Genomic DNA, 10,950 nt, shown 5'->3' on the forward strand with positions numbered 1-10,950 from the left:
GGTTAAACTGTAGTAGGGTCCACATAGATACTAGTCATGCTGGTGTAGTCTATAGCTGAGCTGGTTAAACTGTAGTAGGGTCCACATAGATACTAGTCATGCTGGTGTAGTCTATAGCTGAGCTGGTTAAACTGTAGTAGGGTCCACATAGATACTAGTCATGCTGGTGTAGTCTATAGCTGAGCTGGTTAAACTGTAGTAGGGTCCACATAGATACTAGTCATGCTGGTGTAGTCTATAGCTGAGCTGGTTAAACTGTAGTAGGGTCCACATAGATACTAGTCACGCTGGTGTAGTCTATAGCTGAGCTGGTTAAACTGTAGTAGGGTCCACATAGATACTAGTCATGCTGGTGTAGTCTATAGCTGAGCTGGTTAAACTGTAGTAGGGTCCACATAGTTACTAGTCATGCTGGTGTAGTCTATAGCTGAGCTGGTTAAACTGTAGTAGGGTCCACATAGATACTAGTCATGCTGGTGTAGTCTATAGCTGAGCTGGTTAAACTGTAGTAGGGTCCACATAGATACTAGTCATGCTGGTGTAGTCTATAGCTGAGCTGGTTAAACTGTAGTAGGGTCCACATAGATACTAGTCATGCTGGTGTAGTCTATAGCTGATCTGGTTAAACTGTAGTAGGGTCCACATAGATACTAGTCATGCTGGTGTAGTCTATAGCTGAGCTGGTTAAACTGTAGTAGGGTCCACATAGATACTAGTCATGCTGGTGTAGTCTATAGCTGGGCTGGTTAAACTGTAGTAGGGTCCACATAGATACTAGTCATGCTGGTGTAGTCTATAGCTGAGCTGGTTAAACTGTAGTAGGGTCCACATAGATACTAGTCATGCTGGTGTAGTCTATATCTGAGCTGGTTAAACTGTAGTAGGGTCCACATAGATACTAGTCATGCTGGTGTAGTCTATAGCTGAGCTGGTTAAACTGTAGTAGGGTCCACATAGATACTAGTCATGCTGGTGTAGTCTATAGCTGAGCTGGTTAAACTGTAGTAGGGTCCACATAGATACTAGTCATGCTGGTGTAGTCTATAGCCTGAGCTGGTTAAACTGTAGTAGGGTCCACATAGATACTAGTCATGCTGGTGTAGTCTATAGCTGAGCTGGTTAAACTGTAGTAGGGTCCACATAGATACTAGTCATGCTGGTGTTAGTCTATAGCTGAGCTGGTTAAACTGTAGTAGGGTCCACATAGATACTAGTCATGCTGGTGTAGTCTATAGCTGAGCTGGTTAAACTGTAGTAGGGTCCACATAGATACTAGTCATGCTGGTGTAGTCTATAGCTGAGCTGGTTAAACTGTAGTAGGGTCCACATAGATACTAGTCATTCTGGTGTAGTCTATAGCTGAGCTGGTTAAACTGTAGTAGGGTCCACATAGATACTAGTCATGCTGGTGTAGTCTATAGCTGAGCTGGTTAAACTGTAGTAGGGTCCACATAGATACTAGTCATGCTGGTGTAGTCTATAGCTGAGCTGGTTAAACTGTAGTAGTGTCCACATAGATACTAGTCATGCTGGTGTAGTCTATAGCTGAGCTGGTTAAACTGTAGTAGGGTCCACATAGATACTAGTCATGCTGGTGTAGTCTATAATTGAGCTGGTTAAACTGTAGTAGGGTCCACATAGATACTAGTCATGCTGGTGTAGTCTATAGCTGAGCTGGTTAAACTGTAGTAGGGTCCACATAGATACTAGTCATGCTGGTGTAGTCTATAATTGAGCTGGTTAAACTGTAGTAGGGTCCACATAGATACTAGTCATGCTGGTGTAGTCTATAGCTGAGCTGGTTAAACTGTAGTAGGGTCCACATAGATACTAGTCATGCTGGTGTAGTCTATAGCTGAGCTGGTTAAACTGTAGTAGGGTCCACATAGATACTAGTCATGCTGGTGTAGTCTATAGCTGAGCTGGTTAAACTGTAGTAGGGTCCACATAGATACTAGTCATGCTGGTGTAGTCTATAGCTGAGCTGGTTAAACTGTAGTAGGGTCCACATAGATACTAGTCATGCTGGTGTAGTCTATAGCTGAGCTGGTTAAACTGTAGTAGGGTCCACATAGATACTAGTCACGCTGGTGTAGTCTATAGCTGAGCTGGTTAAACTGTAGTAGGGTCCACATAGATACTAGTCATGCTGGTGTAGTCTATAGCTGAGCTGGTTAAACTGTAGTAGGGTCCACATAGTTACTAGTCATGCTGGTGTAGTCTATAGCTGAGCTGGTTAAACTGTAGTAGGGTCCACATAGATACTAGTCATGCTGGTGTAGTCTATAGCTGAGCTGGTTAAACTGTAGTAGGGTCCACATAGATACTAGTCATGCTGGTGTAGTCTATAGCTGAGCTGGTTAAACTGTAGTAGGGTCCACATAGATACTAGTCATGCTGGTGTAGTCTATAGCTGATCTGGTTAAACTGTAGTAGGGTCCACATAGATACTAGTCATGCTGGTGTAGTCTATAGCTGAGCTGGTTAAACTGTAGTAGGGTCCACATAGATACTAGTCATGCTGGTGTAGTCTATAGCTGGGCTGGTTAAACTGTAGTAGGGTCCACATAGATACTAGTCATGCTGGTGTAGTCTATAGCTGAGCTGGTTAAACTGTAGTAGGGTCCACATAGATACTAGTCATGCTGGTGTAGTCTATAGCTGAGCTGGTTAAACTGTAGTAGGGTCCACATAGATACTAGTCATGCTGGTGTAGTCTATAGCTGAGCTGGTTAAACTGTAGTAGGGTCCACATAGATTACTAGTCATGCTGGTGTAGTCTATAGCTGAGCTGGTTAAACTGTAGTAGGGTCCACATAGATACTAGTCATGCTGGTGTAGTCTATAGCTGAGCTGGTTAAACTGTAGTAGGGTCCACATAGATACTAGTCATGCTGGTGTAGTCTATAGCTGAGCTGGTTAAACTGTAGTAGGGTCCACATAGATACTAGTCATGCTGGTGTAGTCTATAGCTGAGCTGGTTAAACTGTAGTAGGGTCCACATAGATACTAGTCATGCTGGTGTAGTCTATAGCTGAGCTGGTTAAACTGTAGTAGGGTCCACATAGATACTAGTCATGCTGGTGTAGTCTATAGCTGAGCTGGTTAAACTGTAGTAGGGTCCACATAGATACTAGTCATGCTGGTGTAGTCTATAGCTGAGCTGGTTAAACTGTAGTAGGGTCCACATAGATACTAGTCATGCTGGTGTAGTCTATAGCTGAGCTGGTTAAACTGTAGTAGGGTCCACATAGATACTAGTCATGCTGGTGTAGTCTATAGCTGAGCTGGTTAAACTGTAGTAGGGTCCACATAGATACTAGTCATGCTGGTGTAGTCTATAGCTGAGCTGGTTAAACTGTAGTAGGGTCCACATAGATACTAGTCATGCTGGTGTAGTCTATAGCTGAGCTGGTTAAACTGTAGTAGGGTCCACATAGATACTAGTCATGCTGGTGTAGTCTATAGCTGAGCTGGTTAAACTGTAGTAGGGTCCACATAGATACTAGTCATGCTGGTGTAGTCTATAGCTTAGCTGGTTAAACTGTAGTAGGGTCCACATAGATACTAGTCATGCTGGTGTAGTCTATAGCTTAGCTGGTTAAACTGTAGTAGGGTCCACATAGATACTAGTCATGCTGGTGTAGTCTATAGCTTAGCTGGTTAAACTGTAGTAGGGTCCACATAGATACTAGTCATGCTGGTGTAGTCTATAGCTTAGCTGGTTAAACTGTAGTAGGGTCCACATAGATACTAGTCATGCTGGTGTAGTCTATAGCTTAGCTGGTTAAACTGTAGTAGGGTCCACATAGATACTAGTCATGCTGGTGTAGTCTATAGCTGAGCTGGTTAAACTGTAGTAGGGTCCACATAGATACAATGTTTTAATCTTGTTCATTTCTATGAATCATGATGTCTGGTGTCGATGTATATTGGTTGTCATTCAGAACCATTGATATGTTTTCTCAGTTGGTTCTCTGTCTCTATGTAATTCTCCTCAGTATCATTGATCAGCTTGTTGGTCCTAATTGATGTGTTCTCTGTCACCTGGAGCTGCATGGAAAATGGTCCAGGAACTAAAGGACAATTCAGGACTAGTCAGCCCACTACAAGCTGGTATCACTTACTTTCTACTAAACTATATGGACTGGTTTCCCAGACACAGATTAATCCTAGTCCTGGACTAAAAAGTATGTTCAATGTAGATGTCCAGGAAACCGTCCCTAAATGTGTCATCTTTCATCCTCCCATACTGCTCAGTCCAGCAACATTAAACCTGTCCAGCAGGTGGTGCTATTGACCAAACAATAAAACCAGCAGATATCTTGACTTGTCACGCAGTATATCAGTAATGTTCAGAATAGTACTTTAATATCATTGGAGATTGATGGTCTTTTTAATCCACTATCCAGAGTCAGGAACAGATGAAGTTAGGTCTGCTACTGTTCAGTGATTAAATATGATTTATGGTGATGGGAAATAATAAAAAACACTAAACTTCATCTAGTAATAGTTTTCCTTTGTTATTTATTCCAAGGTGTGTCTTTAACTTGTAAATGTATTGTGTGGAGGTGAGCTAGTGGTGTGGCTGATAGAATAGAATGAAAAGGGAGGAGGGGAGGAAGAGGGGAGGAGTGAAGGGCTGTTCAAGAAACCAGATGAGGAAGAGGAAGATGTTCAGGGGAATTACTGTCTCTGTTCCAAATGGTTCCCTATTCCCTACGTAGTGCACTACGGTGCTTCTGACCAGGTCTAAAGTAGTGTTCTAAGTAGGGAATAGGGTGTAGATGTATTAAAATATCATGCTTTAGTGTTTGGCACAACAATATATTAGATCTCCACCCCCCCACTTCCTGTCTGTCATCCCCCAGTTCTGTTAAGACTTCCTCTCATTGATCTGGGCCTCATTCTAAATGGTCACTTTGTATTGATAGTCCATACTGGGCTTTACTATGGTTCTACATACAGTACCTGTATTGAAAGTCCATACTGGTCTTTACTATGGTTCTACATACAGTACCTGTATTGATAGTCCATACTGGTCTTTACTATGGTTCTACATACAGTACCTGTATTGATAGTCCATACTAGACTTTACTATGGTTCTACATACAGTACCTGTATTGATAGTCCATACTGGGCTTTACTATGGTTCTGCATACAGTACCTGTATTGATAGTCCATACTGGTCTTTACTATGGTTCTACATACAGTACCTGTATTGATAGTCCATACTGGTCTTTACTATGGTTCTACATACAGTACCTGTATTGATAGTCCATACTGGACTTTAATATGGTTCTACATACAGTATCTGTATTGATAGTCCATACTGGACTTTACTATGGTTCTACATACAGTACCTGTATTGATGAGGGCCTCACCATCCGGCTGCACAAAGAAAGCCAGGGACTGCAGTGTGCTCCAGTCTCCAGCAGGGGGCAGTAAAACCCTATGGACCTGAAAGGGACTGCAGTGTGCTCCAGGTTCCAGCAGGGGGCAGTAAAACCCTATGGACCTGAAAGGGACTGCAGTGTGCTCTAGTCTCCAGCAGGGGGCAGTAAAACCCTATGGACCTGAAAGGGACTGCAGTGTGCTCCAGTCTCCAGCAGGGGGCAGTAAAACCCTATGGACCTGAAAGGGACTGCAGTGTGCTCCAGTCTCCAGCAGGGGGCAGTAAAACCCTATGGACCTGAAAGGGAAAGTGAGGAGTAAAAATCAAAGGTGAATTTACATTGATGTTTCCACGGACACCAGAATCATATTCACGAGGCACCAAACTGAAGAAAATTAACTGAAACAGGGAGGGACTAACTGAACTAAAACAATTATGTTGCTAAATGTTTTGCTACAGTGTTCTCTAACGAATACGACCCTGGATTCAAATACTATTTGAAATCTTACAAATACTTTGAGCATTTCCTTTTGTCCTCCAGGTGGGCGGGGTCTGTTTGTACTTTTAGGACTTTTCTATTGGTTCCATTATAACAACCTCAATCAAACACTGCTTATTAAATATTCAACATTAATTTAACACAGGTTAACACAGGTCTGTTTCCACATTCCACATTAGAGGTTTGGAGAAAAACTAGTTTGACAAACTTTACTATTGGGGTGAACAAATTCTTTTAACATACACACAGTGCATTCAGAAAGTATTCAAACCCCTTCCCTTGTTCCACATTTTGTTACGTTACAGCCTTGTTCTACAATGGATGAAATAAACATTTCCTCATTAATCTACCCACAATACCCACACAATATAATCTACCCTATAATAACAAAGCGAAAAGAGATTTTTTGAATATTTTGCTTTTGTATAAAAAAAAATATATATATATATATTTTCAGACCCTTTCATATGAGACTCGAAATTGACCTTAGATGCATCCTGTTTCCATTGAGATATTTAATCGAGTCCACCTTTGGTAAAAATCAATTGATTGGACATGATTTGGAAAGGAACACACCTGTCTATATAAGGTCCCACAGTTGACAGCATGTCAGAGCTTGAGAGGATCTGCAGAGATGTGAAGAACAAGTCACATAAGTTACATGGACTCACTTTGTGGGCGGTAGGTAGTCTAGTGGTTCGAGCATTGGACTAGTAGCCGGAAGGTTGCAAGATTGAATCCCGAGCTGACAAGTAAAAAATCTGTCGTTCTGCCCCTGAAAAAAGCAGTTCACCCACTGTTCCACTGTAGGACGTCATTGAAAATAAGAATTTGTTCTTAACTGACTTGCCTAGGTAAATACAGGATACATTTAAAAATAAAGGTCAAATAATAATATAACTACAGACAAAGTTTTTACTGCCAGGTGACGTAGCCAGGAAAACTCCTGTCCCCTAATAGAAGCTGCAGAGGATTCAGTGGTGTCTTTTTTACCTGCAGGCCACCCTCTTGGTTCTGGAAGACCAGAGGATTCAGTGGCGTCTTGTTTACCTGCAGGCCACCCTCTTGGTTCTAGAAGACCAGAGGATTCAGTGGTGTCTTGTTAACCTGCAGGCCACCCTCTTGGTTCTAGAAGACCAGAGGATTCAGTGGTGTCTTGTTTACCTGCAGGCCACCCTCTTGGTTCTAGAAGACCATAGGATTCAGTGGTGTCTTGTTTACCTGCAGGACACCCTCTTGGTTCTGGAAGACCAGAGGATTCAGTGGTGTCTTGTTTACCTGCAGGTCACCCTCTTGGTTCTGGAAGACCAGAGGATTCAGTGGTGTCTTGTTTACCTGCAGGTCACCCTCTTGGTTCTAGAAGACCAGAGGATTCAGTGGTGTCTTGTTTACCTGCAGGACACCCTCTTGGTTCTAGAAGACCAGAGGATTCAGTGGTGTCTTGTTTACCTTCAGGACACCCTCTTGGTTCTAGAAGACCAGAGGATTCAGTGAATCTCTTGCTTACCTGCAGGCCACCCTCTTGGTTCTAGAAGACCAGAGGATTCAGTGGTGTCTTGTTTACCTGCAGGACACCCTCTTGGTTCTAGAAGACCAGAAGATTCAGTGGTGTCTTGTTTACCTGCAGGCCACCTTCTTGGTTCTAGAAGACCAGAGGATTCAGTGGTGTCTTGTTTACCTGCAGGACACCCACTTGGTGTCTTAAACTTTTCATCTGCTCTGTTCTTCAAGTAAATGTTTTATTGTTTAAAGTCGTCCTTGTACATAGAGTTGTAAGTATTTTTAATACTGATAGCAACAACAACCAGACAGACAGACAGGTTGTTTACTATGACTGGATGAAGGGATGCAGTGTTGAAGGCTTCCTTTAGGTCTCCTGGTCTCTTGGGATTTAAACTGTGACTACAGAGAGATAGTCCTAACCATTCAATCAATGTACACAACAAAAAGTAATCATTAACACTATATGGAGTGGAGACTCTTATAATACAATATAATATTACATTTACATTTACATTTAAGTCATTTAGCAGACGCTCTTATCCAGAGCGACTTACAAATTGGTGCATTCACCTTATGAAATCCAGTGGAACAACCACTTTACAATAGTGCATCTAACTCTTTTAAGGGGGAGGGGTGGGGTTAGGAGGATTACTTTATCCTATCCTAGGTATTCCTTAAAGAGGTGGGGTTTCAGGTGTCTCCGGAAGGTGGTGATTGACTCCGCTGACCTGGCGTCGTGAGGGAGTTTGTTCCACCATTGGGGTGCCAGAGCAGCGAACAGTTTTGACTGGGCTGAGCGGGAACTGTACTTCCTCAGAGGTAGGGAGGCGAGCAGGCCAGAGGTGGATGAACGCAGTGCCCTTGTTTGGGTGTAGGGCCTGATCAGAGCCTGAAGGTACGGAGGTGCCGTTCCCCTCACAGCTCCGTAGGCAAGCACCATGGTCTTGTAGCGGATGCGAGCTTCAACTGGAAGCCAGTGGAGAGAGCGGAGGAGCGGGGTGACGTGAGAGAACTTGGGAAGGTTGAACACCAGACGGGCTGCGGCGTTCTGGATGAGTTGTAGGGGTTTAATGGCACAGGCAGAGAGCCCAGCCAACAGCGAGTTGCAATAATCCAGACGGGAGATGACAAGTGCCTGGATTAGGACCTGCGCCGCTTCCTGTGTGAGGCAGGGTCGTACTCTGCGAATGTTGTAGAGCATGAACCTACAGGAACGGGTCACCGCCTTGATGTGTAATATAATGACTAGAATATAATAAGATGCCTGTCACCTTGACAGTGTGTCTCTATACCTCTCAGTCTCTAAACCACTAGGATACCTGTCACCTTGACAGTGTGTCTCTATACCTCTCAGTCTCTAAACCACTAGGATACCTGTCACCTTGACAGTGTGTCTCTCTACCTCTCAGTCTCTAAACCACTAGGATACCTGTCACCTTGACAGTGTGTCTCTATACCTCTCAGTCTCTAAACCACTAGGATACCTGTCACCTTGACAGTGTGTCTCTATACCCTTCAGTCTCTAAACCACTAGGATACCTGTCACCTTGACAGTGTGTCTCTGTACCTCTCAGTCTCTAAACCACTAGGATACCTGTCACCTTGACAGTGTGTCTCTATACCTCTCAGTCTCTAAACCACTAGGATACCTGTCACCTTGACAGTGTGTCTGTCTACCTCTCAGTCTCTAAACCACTAGGATACCTGTCACCTTGACAGTGTGTCTCTATACCTCTCAGTCTCTAAACCACTAGGATACCTGTCACCTTGACAGTGTGTCTCTATACCTCTCAGTCTCTAAACCACTAGGATACCTGTCACCTTGACAGTGTGTCTCTCTACCTCTCAGTCTCTAAACCACTAGGATACCTGTCACCTTGACAGTGTGTCTCTCTACCTCTCAGTCTCTAAACCACTAGGATACCTGTCACCTTGACAGTGTGTCTCTGTACCTCTCAGTCTCTAAACCACTAGGATACCTGTCACCTTGACAGTGTGTCTCTCTACCTCTCAGTCTCTAAACCACTAGGATACCTGTCACCTTGACAGTGTGTCTCTATACCTCTCAGTCTCTAAACCACTAGGATACCTGTCACCTTGACTGTGTGTCTCTCTACCTCTCAGTCTCTAAACCACTAGGACACCTGTCACCTTGACAGTCTTTCTCTATACCTCTCAGTCTCTAAACCACTAGGATACCTGTCACCTTGACAGTGTGTCTCTATACCTCTCAGTCTCTAAACCACTAGGATACCTGTCACCTTGACAGTGTGTCTCTAAACCTCTCAGTCTCTAAACCACTAGGATACCTGTCACCTTGACAGTGTGTCTCTGTACCTCAGTCTCTAAACCACTAGGATACCTCTCAGTCTCTAAACCACTAGGATACCTATCACCTTGACAGTGTGTCTCTATACCTCTCAGTCTCTAAACCACTAGGATACCTGTCACCTTGACAGTGTGTCTCTGTACCTCAGTCTCTAAACCACTAGGATACCTGTCACCTTGACAGTGTGTCTCTGTACCTCTCAGTCTCTAAACCACTAGGATACCTGTCACCTTGACAGTGTGTCTCTATACCTCTCAGTCTCTAAACCACTAGGATACCTGTCACATTGACAGTGTGTCTCTGTACCTCTCAGTCTCTAAACCACTAGGATACCTGTCACCTTGACAGTGTGTCTCTATACCTCTCAGTCTCTAAACCACTAGGATACCTGTCACCTTGACAGTGTGTCTCTGTACCTCTCAGTCTCTAAACCACTAGGATACCTGTCACCTTGACAGTGTGTCTCTATACCTCTCAGTCTCTAAACCACTAGGATACCTGTCACCTTGACAGTGTGTATCTATACCTCTCAGTCTCTAAACCACTAGGATACCTGTCACCTTGACAGTGTGTCTCTACCTCTCAGTCTCTAAACCACTAGGATACCTGTCACCTTGACAGTGTGTCTCTGTACCTCTCAGTCTCTAAACCACTAGGATACCTGTCACCTTGACAGTGTGTCTCTCTACCTCTCAGTCTCTAAACCACTAGGATACCTGTCACCTTGACAGTGTGTCTCTGTACCTCTCAGTCTCTAAACCACTAGGATACCTGTCACCTTGACAGTGTGTCTCTCTACCTCTCAGTCTCTGAAGACACCCAGCCATGGTTAGGATTCTTAGAGCAGCTTTTCCTGCTGAAAGACAGTTTCATTTCATCTGGTTTCAGAGATAATGTATTGTATATGTCCATAACCCCGTCCACCTATACTATATCTATACATACAGTATTCATTTCACCTACAGTACATTGTATCAAGTTCCCTCCTCACTACAACCACGTATTAATTATTATAGACACTTATAATCAGTGTTATAACATATACGTGTATTATAAGGCATTTTAAAGGTCATTAAAATAATTATAATATGTACTTCATAGAAACTGTTACCGTTTATATATTCTAACAACTCTATTTAATATTAAGGGTCCTAACCTAGGAATTAAAATATGTGTCTCCTTCTCGACGTTGCATGCAGTTCTTTCTCCCTCTCTCTAACCACT

Source organism: Salvelinus namaycush, unplaced genomic scaffold (genome assembly GCF_016432855.1).
Source record: "Salvelinus namaycush isolate Seneca unplaced genomic scaffold, SaNama_1.0 Scaffold4, whole genome shotgun sequence".
Classification (NCBI taxonomy): Eukaryota; Metazoa; Chordata; class Actinopteri; order Salmoniformes; family Salmonidae; genus Salvelinus; species Salvelinus namaycush.